This window comes from Salvelinus fontinalis, chromosome 16, assembly GCF_029448725.1.
Source record: "Salvelinus fontinalis isolate EN_2023a chromosome 16, ASM2944872v1, whole genome shotgun sequence".
Lineage (NCBI taxonomy): Eukaryota > Metazoa > Chordata > Actinopteri > Salmoniformes > Salmonidae > Salvelinus > Salvelinus fontinalis.
In genome coordinates, this window is record NC_074680.1 from 13403052 (window position 1) to 13424591 (window position 21540).

The 21540-nt window shown below is 42.1% G+C and overlaps 1 protein-coding gene across 1 annotated transcript in view; it reads right to left on the reverse strand.

The window, feature by feature from the left end:
* LOC129812667 (transcription regulator protein BACH2-like) overlaps positions 1-21540 on the reverse strand; it is a 41340-nt gene extending 19800 nt beyond the window's left edge. The window contains exon 1 of the mRNA XM_055864427.1: positions 21085-21540. The gene's annotated coding sequence lies outside the window, so the exon portion shown is untranslated. The remainder of the gene's footprint in view (positions 1-21084) is intronic.

Consider the following 21540-nt stretch of genomic DNA (forward strand, 5'->3'; position numbering starts at 1 on the left):
GCCCGAGAATTGAACCCTGTGGTAACCCCATAGAGACTGCCAGAGGTCTGGACAACAGGCCCTCCGATTTGACACACTGAACTCTATCTGAGAAGTAGTTGGTGAACCAGGCGAGGCAGTCATTTGAGAAACCAAGGCTGTTGAGTCTGCCGATAAGAATACGGTAATTGACAGAGTCGAAAGCCTTGGCCAGGTCGATGAAGACGGCTGCACAGTACTGTTTTTTATGATATCGTTTAGTACCTTGAGCGTGGCTGAGGTGCCCCCGTGACCAGCTCGGAAACCGGATTGCACAGCGAAGAAGGTACAGTAGGATTCGAAATGGTCAGTGATCTGTTTGTTAACTTGGCTTTCGAAGACTTTAGAAAGGCAGGGTAGGATAGATATAGGTATGTAACAGTTTGGGTCTAGAGTGTCACCCTTTTTGAAGAGGGGGATGACCGTGGCAGCTTTCCAATCTTTAGGAATCTCAGACGATACAAAAGAGACATTGAACAGACTAGTAATAGGGGCTGCAACAATGGCGACGGATAATTTTAGAAAGAGAGGGACCAGATTGTCTAGCCCAGCTGATGTAATCACAAGACATTTAGTGTCCCTTTTGGGTCCTTCCGATTATCACAGGTGTCTGTAATTATCTCTGGCCCTCTGTGTGGCCTTATCACATGAAATGATTAAATAATAATATTTTTTATAACAAATTTAATGACATAGCTGTTAAACATTATCCTAAATATAAACCATAAAATTAGTGAATACATTTGGTATTTAATCAAATCAAATCAAAATGTATTTGTCACATACAAATTAGTTAGCAGATGTTAATGCGAGGGTAGTGAAATGCTTGTGCTTCTAGTTCCGACCATGCAGTAATATCTAACAAGTAATCTAACAATTTCACAATATGAGGGTTTCAGCATGAAATCCTTTAAAAAATGTTTTACACACTTTTATTTATTTTACGATGTCAATCTGTATTTGTTGTCAATGTTTTGGCATCAAATTGGTGGGAGTTGTGAAAAAAGTCAATAGTTGAAAGAGTAATGCCACTGTTGATGTTTTTGTCATTAATTAGGCTATTTTCTCTTGAACCACATGGTCTATCTACTAGAAACTCGTGGACAATATAGACACTGATATAAAAAATGAATACTATATATGAATAGATATTTTAAAAGTTATTCAAGTATAAATGACCAGTGTTACAATAGATTGCCATAGATTTTCTGTTAATTAGCAAAATTAGTGAAGATTCCAATAACTTTAGTAAATTACCGGTAGCTTTGCAACCCTACCCATAGTACCAAATCAAAAGAAGAAGAAAAATACAGTTTTTACAGTGCATTTATTTTTCAAGGATAATTTACAAAACAAAACAAATTGTATGATCTATTATCCCTGTTTCGACCTGGAGTTTCCACAGGGAATGCACATAAACCTTTGAGCAATCACCACCTTCCGGAGACACCTGAAACCCCACCTCTTTAAGGAATACCTAGGATAGGATAAAGTAATCCTTCTAACCCCCCCCCCCCCCCTTAAAAGAGTTAGATGCACTATTGTAAAGTGGTTGTTCCACTGGATGTCATAAGGTGAATGCACCAATTTGTAAGTCGCTCTGGATAAGAGCGTCTGCTAAATGACTTAAATGTAATGTAATGTAAATGTAATTTAGTGCAATATTATAACATGGCATTCGTAGTTTAAAGTGAGGCTAGCCTATATTCAATCCATCTGCATCTATCAAAACACCCACACATCTAAGGCTGCCCCCTGAGTAAAAAGGAGGAAGAAAACAACCGTGTGATCGAAAGTAAACCAGCAGGATTATCAGCAACTAGCTGTGAATTATTTAGCACAGAGCACAGAGAGTGAGGCCCCAGTCTTCCTCTGGGCTGGCAGAGAAATATTAATTAACAAACAGTAATAATTCAGGGCTTCCCACTTGAAGGCCGATGTTGGTGGTGATGTACAGTACACTACACACCACTGACAACTGCTATGCCCTACTTCCCTCCACCCTGTGTTCTTCCTGCCCTGATTATGTCTTATTTTCAACTCACCACAATGTGTGCGTGTATGTGTGTGGTGTGTGTGTGCGTTGGGAGTGTGTGTGAGAGAGAATAAGAAAAGGAAGGTGATGAAAGTGGGTTTTATGTGAGGTTGATCTCGACCAAAACACACATAGCCCAGCTCGACGGCAATGTGTGAAATCAATAAAACAATGTCAGACTACTTTCGTTCCAACACATATTGGGGAAGAACATATAACACATTTGTTTTTATAATTAGTCATCAAAAGGGGCATTAGGTTGGATGAAACATCATAAGACAAGTGATATTGAGAAAGCAAAAGGAGCTGGGCAACAGGGTCCATTACCAGGGGCCTTCCCCTGAGGGCTGCTGGGCCGGAAATGCACCAGTCACATCATCATCTGCGTTTAACAAAACCTCTTTGTTCCAGAATCAGGGTTAGGAGATATCACTTTCAGAAGGTCAGTGAAACCCATGACATACAGTATGTCATCTGAGGTCATACCTTACACTGTTTGTGCAAGTCTCAATCTTCTTTACGGCTATAAGGCACCCAGGCATTGTCAAGTGAAATTGGATTTACTGCAAACGAGCTCCCCACTGGCCCTCCAGACAGGAAAATGGCATATTCAAGGGTTACTCGAGACGCAACTGAAGGGTGAGTCGACCTGTGCACAGCCAGCCTGTTTAATGAAGGGCCTGGTTCATTTCAGATGAACTAGGTTAGAGCACACGGCATCTGAAATTCATTCATCACGGAGAGGAGAGATCCTTCATTATGAGTAGTTCATGATTTAACTACAGAATAGAGAGAAAGAACCAGCGAGAGATAAGGAAAAAGAGGGAGACTGTGTGTGTGTGTGTGTGTGTGTGTGTGTGTGTGTGTGTGTGTGTGTGTGTGTGTGTGTGTGTGTGTGTGTGTGTGTGTGTGTGTGTGTGTGTGTGTGTGTGTGTGTGTGTGTGTGTGTGTAGTGTGTGTGTGCAGTAGTAGTAGTGGTGTAACTTACAATCTACTCCCCTCTAGACGCTGACATGATACATTGAACATTGGCTCCCATCTCTGGCCATTGACTATCAATAGTCACTTTCACCTTGCTCGCTACTTCAGCGCACAGCCATGCACACGCACACATTTTCTGAGGGAAAGTCATGCACAAACAATGGACCCACGATGTGGGTCACAAACTTAGTCAGCCCAAGATAGCTGGGTCTCCACTCCACAGCTGTATTCTACTAAAGTTGCACACTTTCTTTCTCCCCTAAAAACAACATCTTTGTAATGGTGCATAGTTGGACACTCCATGAAAGGACAAAAACACACTCACTAAAGAGTTAACATCCACCACAACCATGAGTCATGCAGTGCATACCTCAGAAACCTTTACAGAAAAATTGCGTAATGTCTCTCTCCAGTCCATGTCAGGGTCAGTGACTCCAGTTAAATGCACCCTAGGCCTAGTAAACCCTTTCTCTCAGTGGGCCAGAGCAGATATTCCCCATAGGTAACAGCAGAAATGCATGGTGGTGCTGGAGAAAAGCAGTCTGTCCATGCTAGCCAGCCAGTCAGTGGGGAGCGCGGTCACGTCGTAGTAGCCTGGAGAGTATTTTGGGCGTGTGGTGGTAACTAAACTAAAGTGAACTAAACGGAGGGAGCAGGAGGAGTGAATCATGACTTCCCACAGCTCAGCGCTTTGTTGTTCGGAGCCCAGCCAGCCCAGGGTGAGTCACCACCACAGCCCAGTTTAGAATGGTAACAGACAGCTTAGAGCTAGCCGAGCGGCCATGTGACAGAAACGTACACTGTTGCTCTGGCCAGGAATAACCCCCAGCAGTCAGTCAGTGTGTGTAGAGAACTAACACGGCCGCCCAGCATTCATTCATGGTCAAACATGGACAGGCTACTGAATGGATGAGTGTGTGTATATATGTGTGTGTATGTATGTATGTATGTATGTATGTATGTATGTGTGTGTGTGTGTGTGTGGGGGGGGGGGGGGGGGGGGGTCTGCATGGCTGCTTAATGCTTGACAAAAGCCATGTCAGTACAAACAGACCATTCTTGGAATGTATCAGTAACCACACAAGGATTTCAGTTGAAAAATTCCGCAAACAGGCAAAACATGAAAAACATCTCAGAATCAACGGTTCCTAAAACATCAAAGTTGCTTAAATGACCAAAGTCATCCAGGAGTGATTGTAAAGGCTTTGTGTGAACCCTAAGAACTACATGTCTCCTCGGGGTCTGTATCAAGGCTGACCCCCTGTCATGTGACACCCCCTGGTGGTAATTTGGCGGCAGTCTCAGCACCCGCCATACCGCCTCTGACCATTAATGACTGGATGGATCCTCCGACACAGAGGCCTGATTAGGAGAAAGAGAGCGAGAAAGCTGGAGCGGGCGGCAAACCAGGAGAACTGTGGCTGATCACGTTTCACCCCAGAGCTGGGTGACGAACTCACAACAGCCGGTGTGTGTGTGTGGGAGAGAAAGATGAGCGAAAGAGAGAGGGGGGTGGGGAAGTGGGGGAATGTAACTTACAAATATGAAAACATCAAATACCAAATATTTGTCATTTTCCTTAAAAGAAATTGAAATGCCATCAGGGGTCCACTCATATCTGCAATGTCCTGTGGTTAACAAGCTCAAAACAGTACAGGTCAGGAACAACAGTGACATGCTTTCACAGTTTATCACGCCTCCATAGCATAGCATTCATTTTCAGATCAAGTGGAAATAGTCTGGGGGAGGAAATGTGGTTTGGAGCTATGACACGGAACGATACCTTAATGTCAATGTGAGGGAGGACCTAGCGAAATATCACAGCAGTGAAAGTCAGGAGGAAATGAATAGCCAAAATTGTGACGGAAGTGAGAGAAGGTGTGAGACAAGACCACAGGGTGACTTTCTGTTAAATACATTCTGGTTTTGAGGTACTTTCATAGAAGATGAAAAACAGGGAACTTGACTCTGGCACCTCTGAGAGGTTAGACAAGGATGGAGATGGCCAACAGCTACCATTTCCACTTCCTCTAAAACATACATGGAAACGTAACATCACTCAAACAATCAGCTTTAATCAATAATCAATACATCCCAAAATTGTATCCTTGAAGACTAGTAGTGGCAAAATATCTCTGGGTATGTAATAATTTTGCTTATATGCAATTTATGATAACTGATATTAATGTATGGGGACAAAATCCACATACATGTAAAAAGAGATTGACTGATAACCCTGAGGGTGTGAAACCTCTCTGTTGACAAATGAGTCACAAAGAGAGGAAAATTGTGCCAACCACTTTCATGTGGGATATTTGATTCACTGGCTAACACTAACATCCTCTGCAGCTGAAAAACGAAAGTACATGTGTGGGTCGTTGCACACCTACAGTGTTTCCATAAAGGAAAATCTACCAAGATAATACAGTACACAATGAAATGATCTGAATTGTACTCAGAAAGTTTGTTTTCACAGCGCAGCAGATATTCTGTCAGATTCTGGAAATGTATTCTGTAAGGACCAAAATCCTAACTCAGATATTTGTGTCAAATCATGCATTGAGGTCAACAGGACATTCAGGTTACACATGTGAACTCAAGATACACTTTAGCCCTAAAAAGAGAAAATGTATTGATGAAATCCGAGCGTAATCCATTGGTGTATTTCATCCAGAAACGGAGTCACTGTGACCTGGTTCCTGGATGTCAGGATGTAGCTGGGAAGAGATATTATTAAGAAAAGATATTCAGTAGCATCTTGGTTTATTGGTTTTACAAGTAACAAAACACTGATAGACAAAAACAGTCACACAATTTTAAATTCAACAACATACAAACAATACAACTAAAAGCATCTCTGTGGAAGCACCCCCCCCCCCCCCCCGTAGTCTCATCCTCCCTTCTCACAGGGACAGTGATGATAACTGTCGTTAATAAAAACGGAGCAGCTTCTGTGACAAGTTGTGTGTATACATTACACCTGTCCTCACACAAGCAGGGGAGTTTCCATCTGTGGGGACATTTTATTGGCTGTCAGTCCATTTCCAGATTTAAGTCATCCACTCTCCTCTTCTTTCTTTTCTTTCTGCTCTGTGGCTGACATCATTTATAGCCTGGGATCTTTTTCTTTCAGTCTCCATATCTTGCACACTCTAGGGTTTCTGGTAAACTCAGGTGTTACCCAAAAAATGATTGGATGTCTCACATCTGTAGAGTCATGCAATGGTAGAGCATCTAGTGCCAACACAAATGTTAGAGGCTGGGAATCCATCCAAAATAAGATATGGGTGATATAAACAAGTAAGAAAGAAAGGTTGTGGACCAATGTACTTCCCCAACAATGTCCGACATCAATCCAACTAACAACTCTTATCTTCTACATCTCTCTCCATCTACCCTATGCGTCAAAATATGGTACGGTCCCTATGCTCGCTGTCCCTACCAAAGTCATTAGACTACGCCAAAAGAAGCTGATCTCAGGGCCTCCACAGTTCCATCGGTGTTAATGGAACATGATGAGGAATATTAACACAAGCCCAAAAGACCACTGTCTCGTGCCATCACAAAATGAGCAGATTGTGCCTCTCTCACATCGCAATTAACATGACACAGCAGCCAATTAACATGACACAGCAGCCATTTCCTCATCATTATCTGTAATAATTATCTGCCTAAGATATGTCAGACATTCATTGAGAGGCATGTGTAACGGCAATCTCTATGGGGCCTCTCAAATTAGATTTTTTATTTTTTTATTTCACCTTTATTTAACCAGGTGGGCTAGTTGAGAACAAGTTCTCATGTGCAACTGCGACCTGGCCAAGATAAAGCATAGCAATTCGACACATACAACAACACAGAGTTACACATGGAATAAACAAAACTTACAGTCGATAATACAGTAGAACAAAAGAAAACAAAAAGTCTATATACAGTGAGTGCAAATGAGGTAAGTTAATGCAATAAATAGGCCATGGTGGCGAAGTAATTACAATATAGCAATTAAACACTGGAATGGTAGATGTGCAGGAGATGAATGTGCAAGTAGAGATACTGGGGTGCAAAGGAGCAAGATAAATAAATAAATACAGTATGGGGATGAGGTAGGTAGATAGATGGGCTGTTTACAGGTGGGCGATGTACAGGTGCAGTGATCTGTGAGCTGCTCTGAGAGCTGGTGCTTAAAGCTAGGGAGAGAGATATGAGTCTCCAGCTTCAGAGATTTTTGCAGTTCGTTCCAGTCATTGGCAGCAGAGAACTGGAAGGAAAGACGACCAAAGGAGGAATTGGCTTTGGGGGTGACCAGTGAGATATACCTGCTGGAGCGCGTGCTACGAGTGGGTGCTGCTATGGTGACCAGTGAGCTGCGATAACGTGGGGCTTTACCTAGCAGAGACTTGTAGATAACCTGTAGCCAGTAGGTTTGGCAACTAGAATGAAGCGAGGGCCAACCAACGAGAGCGTACAGGTTGAAATGGTGGGTAGTGTATTATCTGTCATATCGGATGTGTATGACAGTACTGCAGGGGCTTGTGAGAGTTCTAACTTGACCAAGAAACTAAAAAGAGACAATGTTTTGTTGCAGTGAACATTCCAAGTAAAGGATTGGAGGGTAAAAGCAAGGTGGTGCGTCACTTCCTACGAGTATAACCAAGCGGTTGTTTATTTACCTCCTACTGTACTATGTCATCTGTCCCAGAACCGTCAAGACTCACAAACACTAAGCCCCTCACATCAAAGACCAAAATATGTCTTCTTTCAGCCACAAACATGGAAAGGAATGTGGAAGCATTATAATGTAAAAAGACAGGTGTAATATCCACCACATAGGGCACAATCTCACATCCAATGTTGTATTGTATTGCACTGTATTAACACGAGATTATTTAAGCAATAAGGCCTGAGGAGGTGTGGTATATGGCCAGTGTAACCGACTAAGGGCTGTTCTTAAGCACAACGCAACGCGGAGTGCTCGGACACAGCCCTTAGCCGTGGTATGTTGGCAATATATCACAAACCCCAGAGGTGCCTTATTGCTATTATAAACTGGTTACCAACCTAATTAGAGCAGTAAAATTAAATGTTTTGTCATACCCGTGGTATACGGTCTGATATACCACGGCTTTCAGCCAATCAGCATTCAGTGCTCGACCCACCCAGTTTATAATACTCAATAACTTATCAACATTTACCACAGCTGCTGCAATAATAGTATTTGTAGAATAAGAATGCGTGAGGAGAAATACACAACCCTGTTCTTTCCACATTAAAATGAAAGAGGTGGAAACGCTGACTAAGTGATCAAACATAACAAACAGACCAGAGCAATGACCTGTGTTTGTTTTTGTTCCCTTGATTGGAGTGGTTTTCCCCCTCAATGACCCCTCGTTCCTCGTGGAGCACATGACTCTGTCATAGAGTCTGACTGGCCGGCTGGCCGGTGTAACTTAGCTCCCAGGAAGAACCTTAGAGCCCCACTCAGGTTCACTGGGTTCAGCTGGTTAATGACTGACAGCCTGTAGAATGTAGCCCCAGCTAAAGTGCATTCCAAGAATCCAGCTCATTCTCTCTCGCCCTGCCTATGTTTCTTCCTGTGGTTCGTGAGGATTCCATGCCTGCCTTCCTGTCTAACTCCTCTCTCTGCATGAAGCTTCTCAAGGGTTTCCTCTCTCTCTCTCTCTCTCTCGCTCACACACTCACACCGAGCTTGATGAGTTCTACAGGCCTTTTTCCTACTGCCTTGTTCACTGGCTTCACACTGGCTCTTCGACTGCAAGGCCTTTGCCATTGTTTTGCCCAGTGGTGCCATGACACATACCAAATATAACCTATACGTATCTGGAGGCCTATAAACAAGCAAGAGAGATTGGGAATAAACAACATGGGCTTTGGCTTATCTGGTGGGCCCACCCATGGAATCCATGGATTAATGCACCCCCCAAAACAACAAAGACCCAGGGTATGATCTCGTCACCATCTGCCCCAGCTCCACTAATCATGCCCTGCCATGCCAGATGGGCTGCCAGATATATGGCAAGGTTATCCAACCCCAACCCAGCCAGCCATCAGCTGTGCCAATACTGGGCCAGAATGCCCGGACTGGGGACATTCTAGTTTCTATAAAGCAGACTAGCCTGGTATTGGGCAATCAAGAGGGCTTTTCTCTTAAATCAATGCATACACATTAGAGCATATACATACAGCCTCTGGAGTGTATGAAATATATGACATTGGTGGTCTGTGTCAAACTATGTTGCCAAAATGTATAAGCATCCCCTAATATGCTGTCAAAATCCTACAATCCGGCGAGCACAATTCTTACCAGCGGTAGGTCCGGATGAATACATGAATGTGGAATTATCTGTCAAGAAACGCCAAAATTCAACCACAATGTGAAAACAACTGTCATGCTGTGAACATGAATTTTCAATTCCATGCCTATTAAACGTGATGTACTGGTGGCACAGATACGAGCACAGCCCACTGGGTACACCACATCATTTCAACATGGATAATTAGGTAATATTTGATTGAGATGTTGATCAATGAGATTAGAAACTATATTCACCCACCCAAAAAGACAGCCAAAAGTTTGTTGAATTTCCAATGTGTTATCACTATGGTTTCTAGTGATGTGCAGTTCGCGAACAATTTGTGCTTTTTGAATTACTCCTTTTACTGACTCGCGAGTCATGACTTGTTTTTCTGAGCGACTTGTTCATTTTAATCATTCGTGTGACCTGCTAGTGCTGGCCACAATGAGTCTTACAGCAGGATTAATACATACTACTCCTGCTCAGCGGCTCCAGAGATGTGCTCCGACCACCAACTGTCTGTCATATGTGCGCAGGACAATAGATCATGAGCATAGAGGAAAAAGACATGTTAAGAATTGATCATTGATTGTGCATGGTGCAAGAGTGAACGCAATTCATTGATGATTGAATATTATGATGGACAGAGCTTTCTAGAACCTTAACACACTGGAACACTCGTACTCTAGAACCTCCACAAACCTGAACTCGAGGAAAGAATCGTAGGGGGCCGAACGACATCGCGCTTATCACCCTCACGGCAGTCAAGCAATGCACTCTGTCAAGAGTCGTTCACAATCTAGTCCGGTTGCGGCCCCAACTAGACCTCAACAATGCCTAGCGATCAACAAATGTACATTGTTAAAAGCACACGTTTGCAAGTCTCAGTCACAAATGACAGCTCCAATAAGACACCTATTGTGAATGACGTGAACGAGAGGCTTGTCGAACCATGACTCTTTCGAGTTTTCAGTTCATCGTTCACCAGTCGTGCTCTGGGCATGACTGACTCAAATGAACAAAATGAGTCGAAAGATTTCTTCTTTTTGACTGAACAAGTTGAAAAAATCTGATTAAAAGAGCTGAACCTCCCATCCCTGTCTAAAAGCACAACCAAATTCCAATGGAAAAACAATGTCTCATTTTCGGTTTAGTCACCACCCAAATGTCTATCATTGCACATTCAACCATTTAAAAGCACAACAAAGTTCAAATGGGAATACAATGTCAGATATGTTGTTTATTTATACAACAGATTAATGGGTTATCAATGTGCTTCATCTAATAGCAGAAACAAATGGTCTGGAGATGTGATTACATTAAAAGTACATGGTGCAAATGATCAATGCCATTTGAGATTCTGCCCAGATTATTACAGAAATTGTGAAGATCTCCACAGACCTGCGAAGACCTTTGCATGCTATGTTGAACATGCACGCCTTATATGATTACATAAGAAGACATGTATAGTTACAGTAACCTCAAGATGTGGCCATGGATGTGATAGGGAAAGGGGGATACCTAGTCAGTTGTACTACTGAAATGTGTCTTCCGCGTTTAACCCAACCCCTCTGAATCAGAGAGGTGCGGGGGACTGCCTTAATCGACATCCACGTCTTCGGTGCCCAGGGAACAGTGGGTTAATGCCTTGCTCAGGGGCAGAATGACTGATTTTTACCTTGTCTGCTCGGGGACTCCATCCAGCAACCTTTCTGTTACTGACCCAATGTTACATTCGTTTGTAAGATAACCTTAACTTTAGGTTATTTGCTGTTTTACAAAAGTAATATTGAATTGTGTTTGTTTGACAAGGCAACCAAATATCAACTTTTAAATTAGATATATCTACTGCTTGGTTAGTTCCATCTGAGCCACTGGCTTAATCACATTCTTTAACTTTTATTTGTGGTTGAGTTGGAGACGTAAATCCAACATATCATTTGTTAACTTGTCGGCCTCTTATTAGACTATTTGTTGCATTTCAAAAGTGATATTGAATTGTTTGGTTGTCAACGCAACCAAATATCAACACTTGATGTATCTTCTGCTTAGATAGTTCCATCTGTCCCACTGACTTAGTCTGGCTTTAATGCCAGTTTGTATACAAATTAATAATTGATACATTGATGACTTTTTTCAAATCCAATGTATTTTCAACAAAGATTCCACATCACAATACGTTGACAAATTACATTGAAACAACGTTGATTCAACCAGTCTGTGCCCAGTGGGAGGGAACTGCATGCATCAGGACGTAGGATGTACACATGCTTTCACACTTTGATAAAAATACACATTTCTGCTGTGCTAGTAGGGCTGGGGGATATGGCCTAAAAATCACATCTCCATTTTTTTCTAACTTATGGGCGATTCACATTTCATAAGAAATAGCACAAAAGGTCAATACGTTTTTATCAATGTGTGCACTTCCATACATTTTGCATTAAAAAAAAAACATTTTATTTCATATAGGAATTTGATGGAATATAGGTTTCGATGCAGGTTTGCTGACAGTCATGATGAAAAATCATGGGATTCATGTGTGAAATATAATCACATGACAGACACCGCTGCTTGAGCACCATTAAACCCTCTACTGCATTCACAGACAATATGTTAATGGAGGAGAAAGAGAGCGAAAGAGAGAGAGAAAGAGACAGAGATATAAAGCCTAATAAAGGTACATAAAGGAGGGAAAGCTAAAGATAGAGAATACAGAAAGAAAAAGACAATGAAAGTGATAGATAGATAGAAAGAGAGGGATATTCATCTACAGCCTCTCTCCACGGTTTGGTCTGTCTGCCCTGGAGCGCTCTGGCACTCGGGCGTCCCCAGAGACAGTCTGTCCTTATCACCTTGGACGGATTGATGGGAGTGATAATGGGGAGAGGAGAGGAGGTGGTGAGGCGTCGCTCCGACTGCTTTTCCTGCACCTCAGCAAACCTCTCAGAGAGACGAGAATCCTGATACACTCAGTCATACCCGCACTTGACTTTCACTACGCTCTACACTGTAAATTATACATGTACCTCACAGCACTATCTGTACTCTGTACATAGTAGGGGGCTGTGCTTCAATACTGCCTGCCAGACAGTGTGTGGAAGAATAACAAACGAGGTGATGTCTCATATGGATAGATTCCGCATGGGTAATGGTAGATTTTGTACTATGTCTTTCTCCAGTGGAGTTGAATCCAATGCATTGGTACCACTGTCTGTCTATCATACAGACGTTCTCCCTCTGTGTGACAGCACCGAGAAATGCCTCACAGTGCTTCACCATACATAATGTCATTGTCTATTTCCATGTAAAAGGGCCAATGAGCACCAACATGTGAAGAACATAGGAGCATGTCCAATTGGCTGTCAAATGCAAGCTAAGAGTCAATATTTTTGAAAATTAAGGCATATACTGTATACATCTTTCAACAATTTTCCATCCTATGAATTAGAAATAATCAAAGGCTTTGATTCTGGTCAAACAGAAGGAAACGAGTCTTAGAAAACATCTACCAGAAAAAGTCTTAAAGGGTGTTAGAAATACATCAAAACAGAATAATGTTGTAGTAAAGACCCCTTCCAACTAATATCAACACTTATATTTAGTTTAGGAGAAATGTTTCTGCCTTCTATAAGTTTAAGAAACATTGCCTTGTACCTTGAAATTCCGTTACCAAAAACCCACATATCTTTAAGATATTTTCTCATTTCTCTCCCTCATGAGGGAGGATAATGAAAATTCACAAAAGTAACAAGTAATGGTAGACCTCTCAATTAGTTATAGTGTTTTACTGATTAAGTGATTAACCCCCCCCCCCCCCCCACGCTATTTGCCACCGCTGCTGAAATACATCCTAAGGGAAACATTGACTATGAGTGGAATATGACAGGCACACACACGCACACACAAAGACGCAGCAGACACACACACAAGCGGACACAGACACACAGGCGTATACAGACACAAAGGTGGACAAACACACACAAAACACCCTCTGGCAATGTACTCACATGACGAATCTAAGATGAAACTAGACCTGCATTCAGTTCAGCTAGTCCTATTTATTCTTATTACGATGTGACAAAATATGGGTCGGCAGCCGGCAGATAGCATAGTGGTTTGAGAGGCAACCGGAAGGTTGCCAGTTCAAATGCCAGGTCTGACAAGAAAAATCTGTCAGGAAGTGAGCTGGCAACCGGAGGGTTGCTGGTATCAAATCTTAGATGCCATCGCGTGCTGTTGTGGACTTGAGTAAGGCACTTAACCCCCCGAAAACAACTACTCCATGGGCCCCATAGTATAGTGGCACCCTGTTCCATGTGTATCTTTCTGAGAGGCTGGGATATATATATATTTTTAACCTTTATTTAACTAGGTAAGTCAGTTAAGAACAAATTCTTATTTCCAATGGTTTAACTGCCTTGTTCGGGGGTAGAACAACAGATTTTTACCTTGTCAGCTCGGGGATTTAATCTAGCAACCTTTCAGTTACTAGCCCAATGCTCTAACCACTAGGCTATCTGCCACCCCAAAGAAGAAGTCAAATTGTTTGAGGTCTGTTTGACCTTGATACAATTAGACAAATAAAGTGATCTTAATCTTAAATCTGCAATATGCAATTTTTGGGGCGACCCAACCAAATTCACATTGAAATGTGATTTACAGATCTGTCATTCTCATTGAAAGCAAGTCTAAGAAGCGGTACATCTGTTCTATGTGCGTTATTTCTATGCTTCCCGTTCTTAAGTTTTGTTTTTGCGTCTTTAACTCTCGGTTTGGTACATAAGCTTCAAACAGCTGAAAATACAATATTTTTGGTGATGGAAAAGATATTTCACAGCAGTTTAGATGATACAATGATTGTCTACACTGCACCTGCTTGTTTTGTCACATAAACTGAAATTAGGGGAACTATTAGAATTTTAGCAACCAGGAAATGGCGGAGCGATTTCTGCATAGTGCATTTTTAATCTTAATTTAGACACAATCTACAATTTCCACTATAAATGTGACTGTCAAAACGCTACTGATTTTACTTTTCTGTACAGTGCATGTCCATATATCTTGGATGTGTTGCTGATATGGCAAGGCAGTGAGAAGTTACCACAAGCGAATCCTGTTATTTAAGCGAGTGAAAGTGGCAATACGCCTCCGTACATACACAGCACAGGAAGTGTGTTTCACTCTCCTCCCAACCACATGTATGTCTGTCACAGGATGCAAATCGCCAACCTGAACCTGCCCACCCCACACTCACTCATTCGAAGTTACTGAAGTAGAAGACAAGCCACACTTGCAGTGTTGTGTATTCATGGATGCCATATATACTTTTTTTATTTTTTATTTATATTCTTATCTTTCGTCTCTGTGTTTTAATAATTTTCCTTCAATTTGCTGAATCTATCTCACCGGAGAAATCATCCGAGTGAGGGAAACAGCGCCCCTCTGTTTCAGTATGTGTATCCCATGTATCTGAAGCTGTCTAGACAAAAAGAGTTTAAAATGTTGCCACCATAGCCTTAGAATAATTGATGTTTTGCAAGCATTTGATTTCCCTTGATAATTTTTTTTTTAAATTATTAGCCAATCAGCGTTGAGCTGAGCTCAACTAAAGTTCAATACGTAACCCTAGCCTAGATAATGCCTAGTATGCTCAGTTTAAAGCTGATATATGTAGATTTTTAGGAAACCCAACCAAATTCACATAGAAATGTGAGTTACAGATCTGTCATTGAAAGCAATTCTAAGAAGCGATAGATGTTGTCTATGTGCGCTATTTCTATGCTTCCCGTTCTTAAGTTTAGTTTTTGCGTCTTTTACTTTTGGTTTTGTACACCAGCTTCAACCAGCTGAAAATACAATATTTTTGGTTATTGAAAATATATTTCACAGCAGTTTAGATTACAATGATTCTCTACACATTGCGTGTTTCAAATCAAATCAAATCAAATTGTATTAGTCACATGCGCTGAATACAACAGGTTTAGACCTTACAGTGAAATGCTAACTTACAAGCCACTAACCAACAATGCAGTTTAAAAAATACGAATAAGAATAAGAAATAAAAGTTACAAGTAGCAGCAGTAAAATAACAATAGCGAGACTATATACAGGTGGTACCGGTACAGAGTCAATGTGCGGGGGCACCGGTTAGTCAAGGTAATTGAGGTAATATGTACATGTAGGTAGTGTTATTAAAGTGACTATGCATAGATACTAAAAGAGAGTAGCAGCGGCGTAAAAGAAGGGGGATGCAAATAGTCTGGGTAGCCATTTGATTAGATGTTCAGGAGTCTTATGGCTTGGGGGTAGAAGCTGTTTAGAAGCCTCTTGGACCTAGACTTGGCACTCCGATACCGCTTGCCGTGCGGTAGCAGAGAGAACAGTCTATGACTAGGGTGCCTGGAGTCTTTGACAATTTTTAGGGCCTTCCTCTGACACCGCCTGGTATAGAGATCCTGGATGGCAGGAAGCTTGGCCCCAGTGATGTACTGGGCTGTACGCACTACCCTCTGTAGTGCCTTGCGGTCGAAGGCCGAGCAGTTGCCATACCAGGCAGTGATGCAACCAGTCAGGATGCTTTTGATGGTGCAGCTGTAAAACTTTTTGAGGATCTGAGGACCCATGCCAACTCTTTTCAGTCTCCTGAGGGGGAATAGGTTTTGTCGTGCCCTCTTCATGAATGTCTTTGTGTGCTTGGACCGTGTTAGTTTGTTGGTGATGTGGACACCAAGGAACTTGAAGCTCTCAACCTGCTCCACTACAGCCCCGTTGATGAGAATGGGGGCATGCTCGGTCCTCCTTTTCCTGTAGTCCACAATCATCTCCTTTGTCTTTATCATGTTGAGAGAGAGGTTGTTGTCCTGGCACCACACGGCCAGGTCTCTGACCTCCTCCCTGTAGGCTGTCTCGTCGTTGTCGGTGATCAGGCCTACCACTGTTGTGTCATCGGCAAACTTAATGATGGTGTTGCAGTCATGAGTGAACAGGGAGTACAGGAGGGGACTGAGCACACACCCCTGAGGGGCCCCTGTGTTGAGGATCAGCGTGGCGGATGTGCTGCTACTTACCCTTACCACCTGGGGGCGGCCCGTCAGGAAGTCCAAGATCCAGTTGCAGATGGAGGTGTTTAGCCCGAGGGTCCTTAGCTTATTGATGAGCTTTGAGCTTTGAGCAAAGAATAGCATTCTCACATAGGTGTGTTCCTTTTGTCCAGGTGGGAAAGGGCAGTGTTGAGTGCCTATGCCGTTCTGTACCATCACTCATTCATATATCTTTATGTACATATTCTTTATCCCTTTACACTTGTATGTATAAGGTAGTAGTTGTGGAATTGTTAGGTTAGATTACTTGTTGGTTATTACTGCATTGTCGGAACTAGAAGCACAAGCATTTCGCTACACTCGCATTAACATCTGCTAACCATGTGTATGTGACAAATAAAATTTGATTTGATTTGAGTGCAATAGAGATTGCATCATCTGTGGATATGTTAGGGCGGTATGAAAATTGGAGTGGGTTTCTGCGATGATGGTGTTGATGTGTGCCATGACCAGCCTTTCAAAGCACTTCACGGCTACAGATGTGAGTGCTACGGGTCGGTAGTTATTTAGGCAGGTTACCCTAGTGTTCTTGGGCACAGGGAATATGGTGGTCTGCTTAAAACCTGTTGGTATTACATACTCGGACAGGGAGAGGTTGAAAATGTCAGTGAAGACACTTGCCAGTTGGTCAGCGCATGCTCACAGTACACGTCCTGGTAATCCGTCTGGCCCTGCGGCCTTGTGAATGTTGACCTGTTTAAAGGTCTTACTCACATCTGCTGCGGAGAGCGTGATCACACAGTTGTCCGGAACAGTTGGTGCTCTCATGTTTGTTTCAGTGTTGCTTGCCTCGAAGCGAGCATAGAAGTAGTTTAGCTCGTCTGGTAGGCTCGTGACACTAGGCAGCTCTCGGCTGTGCTTCCCTTTGTAGTCTGTAATGGTTTGCAAGCCCTGCCACATCCGACAAACGTCGGAGCCAGTGTAGTACAATTCAATCTAAGTCCTGTATTGAAGCTTTGCCTGTTTGATGGTTCGTCGGAGGGCATAGCGGGATTTCCTATAAGCTTCCAGGTTAGAGTCCCGCCCCTTGAAAGTGGCAGCTCTAGCCTTTAGCTCAGGGCGGATGTTTCCTGTAATCCATGGCTTCTGTTTGGGGTATGTAATAACGGTCACTGTGGGGACGACTACATCGATGCACTTATTGATGAAGCCAATGACTGATGTGGTGTACTCCTCAATGCCATAGGAAGAATCCCGGAACATATTCCAGTCTGTGCTAGCAAAACAGTCATGTAGCTTAGCATCTGCTTCATCTGACTTTTTATTGACCGAGTCACTGGTGCTTCCTGCTTTCATTTTTGTAAGCAGGAATCAGGAGGATAGAATTATGGTCAGATTTGCCAAATTGGGGGCGAGGGAGAGCTTTGTACGCGTCTCTGTTTGTGGAATACATTGTGGAATACACATTTGGTCACATCAACTGAAATTAAGTGAACTCTTTGAATTTTAGCAACGAGGAAATGGCGGATTGATTTCTGCATATTGTACCTTTAATTAGAAAGCTAACTTAGCTTGTTCATTGTTGCTCATGTGAGGAGTTAGGCTACCATGGACAGCCACATGTTATTTAGCAACATTGATTGCACTAAATCGTTTATTGGTATCTTTAACTTTGTTTTCACTGTATTAGGCCTAGTTGATTTAATGATGCTTACATTTTTAAGTTGAAATGGTGCTGGAATACCCGAGGCAGTGCTCCAGTTTACTTTTTGCTGACTTGAGGTAACTCTGTGGTTCTAAATCAGTAGTCGTTTAGTAAACTGTCGGAAACGTTAACTTGCTTGACCATGATGTATGTCAAGTCGCTCTGGATAAGAGCGTCTGCTAAATGACTTAAATGTAAATGTAAATGTTTGTTACACGCAATATTTGCCTTATGGACATCACCGGACAGATGTTGCTCTCCGGTTTTGTGATGAAAGAAAAGTATGAGCTGTTGAATTTACTCCTCCTCTGTGTGACTGTTGTCTTTTTGTTGTCTCTGCCTTATTGTATATCCCAGTGGTGTATGAACAAATGGGTCATAGAGCAAACAACGCAATTATCACAACATAGGTTGTAATATGGAATTTTTCCTGGCTTGGCTTCCTCAGTTATTATACCCACACATCACCACTGCACACTTGACACGATTATATCCTCCTCAACTATCATAACTGCTATTTTAACAACATTACATTTTACAGTAGTATTTGTGGTTATATGGTTCAATTACTGAGAAAATTGTTTTAAAAAGGTGAGGTAAAAAAGCAGGTTAGGTTAGGTTCAGACTTGTTTTTGATGCATTCATAAAATGCTGTAGCAGCTATGCTGAATATTTCAGTTTCACAAGCAGTAGCAGTGCATGGGTAAAATCACAGAAAAAAAGCCCCCCAAAAAACTCATATTACAACCTATGTGTTGTGATAATTGCGTTGTTTGCTCTATAACCTGTTTGTTCATATGCCTTGACACCGTGATATATAGGCCTGAGGCCGAGACAATAAGAAGACACAGTGGCAGAATGAATTAAACCATACATTTGTTTCATCACAAAACTATAGAGCAACCTCTGTCCGGGGAAGTCCACAAAGCATATTGCATGTAACAAACAGTTAAATGACCTACAGCATGGTCAAGCAAGTTAATGTTTTCGACATTTTCGGGCTACTAAACAATTATTGATTTAGAACCATGGAGTTACTGCAAGTCGCAAAGAAAACAGGAGCTGGCACCACTATTACAGCACCGCGGTTGGGTGTATAACGCGAACATCTAGCAACCCAAAAGTTGCAAGTTCGAAACTCATCACGGACAACATCAGCTAATTAGCAGCTTTTCAACTACGTGCTACTTTGCAACTACTTAGTATTTTAGCTAACCTTAACCCGTTAACCTAAATCCTAAATTTAACCCTGACCCATAGCTAACGTTAGCGGGCCACCTAGCTAGAATTCGTAACATATCATACATTTAGCAAAAATCGTTACTTAATATCATACGTTTTGCAAACGTGTAACATATTGTACATTTCGCTAATTCGTAACATATAATACTAATTGTAATTTATCATACGAAATGAGTTATGGAAATCCAATAATTAATACATACCATACAAAACGTAACATATCATACTAAATGTAGTGTATCAGATTTATTTACAGAATAATACGAAATGATGGGCTGAAACACATACAAAGACCGAGGGGCGCTGTTTCGCTCGCTCGAATGCTTTCTCCGGTGAGATACATCCAGCCGCTTGCGAATTGATGAAACAGTATGAAACACAGAGAGACGAAAGATAAATTATTTTATTGGTCAATTTTGGGGGGAAACCTGGCTTCACTTGGCATCCATGAATACACGCCACTGTTCACAAGTCATCTCTCACATGCCACGTTCTATTCAATTTAGGGCATGATCCTGGTGCGTGGTTGTGTGCATATAGCTAGCTTCCCCATGCATGGTTGAATGTGTTCATTGACTGGCTCTGGCAGACTGACAACAACTCAGGGTCGTCCAAGTCCCACCTCCTCCTTGCCCCCTCTCACTCACTCTATCCTTTCATTTCAAAACAATGATGCAAATCCGCTTCCTCGGAATCAGATGCTGTGCTAAAAATGTTCCACTCTCAAGTGCTTGAGTTGCTGTTGCACCCAAATCCGCCTTTCCCCGTCATGTGAGACCATAAACAAGGAAAGATAAGGGAAAGCAAATTACCTTAGTATGATTAGATTAAAACAAAGAGGCAGCTGTTCAAAGACTGCTCAAGTAACAGGTCAGGGAGTGCGAGTGACACCACATTCCAGATTGAAAGATTACAATAGTATTAGATGGCCAGGAGGGGTAGACGATATTCATGCATGGCACTGAAACATAATCCGTTATATTAAATCAAATTAATCAATCAATGCAATGAATCCAAAAAATAAGATTAGGACATTAAATCATTGATCATTTAAAAATAATAATTTCAGACATTCATCTACATATGTTAAGATTTATTGTCATCTGTAATTGGTGTTTGTAGCCTAACACGTGGGGAGCAGAGTGACATCTAGCCGTGAAACATAAATTGTCAATGTGCAATTTATTTCCCGTTTTTTGTGAGTAAAAATCTATATTGCATGATTGAAAGTCGCTAATTCGTTGAAAAACATTAATGAAATGTCCTTCTAGCGCGGCCAAGGGCGGGAATAGGAGCTACGAGATGTGATCCTTTGTCCCTCTCTGCCCCCCCTTTCCGCAAAATGACAGTGCCCTCATCGTTATGGAAGCTCGAGTCATGTTGACCATGCAGCGACCACCCAGCCTCTGCGCTTTGACCGTTCGAAAACATGCCCCCCACAACAAAGCGCACTGTCAGGCTCTGCACAATGGGACGAGCACTTCAAGGTACAGCCAAATGAAGGATATTCGTTCGCTATGCTGATTAACAAAGTAAAAAAAATAAAAAATACACGCGTCTCTATGCATTTACGTATGCATATGATTTGACGTCAACAAAGAACTTATGGGAAATGTAATGCAATGCGCGGCAACATCAGTATAAAACAATCACTGCAAATTGAACAATGCAATCGGGGAAAGGAACGCACTTTAAACCAAAGCCATAATGTAATTAGTTATAGGTAATAAACAGTAATAAGCTCACCGTAACTTTCCCGTTTTCTTGCACGTCAGCGCTCCGTTGGTCTCTTACAAATTAGAATGGTTCCACATGGTGACTTCAGCAGCACCCCCTCCAAACTGCTGAAACCGCGTGTTTTTCAATAGTCATCAATATTTTGTTTTATAACGTGTAAAAGTGTGCTTACACTATTACAATTGCTATTCGGTGAATGTTACGGTTTTTGTTCCTTTGAAAGACAGCGTGCAGCCTCCTCTGCTGTTTGTATCGCTTATGAAACGCCTTCTCCCAGGAGCTACATTGTTGACATTCGAGGGCTGACGTCACCCTGTCCCTCATTCACAACAATGCGCTGTGGAGAAATTACGCTACAGCCCCCGTCGCTTTAACATTTTACTCAAAATAGCGGGACGCACTTGAGGTTGGTGAATTGGCCTTACAATCATGTCACCGTAAGTCCCGGTTTGGCTATAGAAGTGT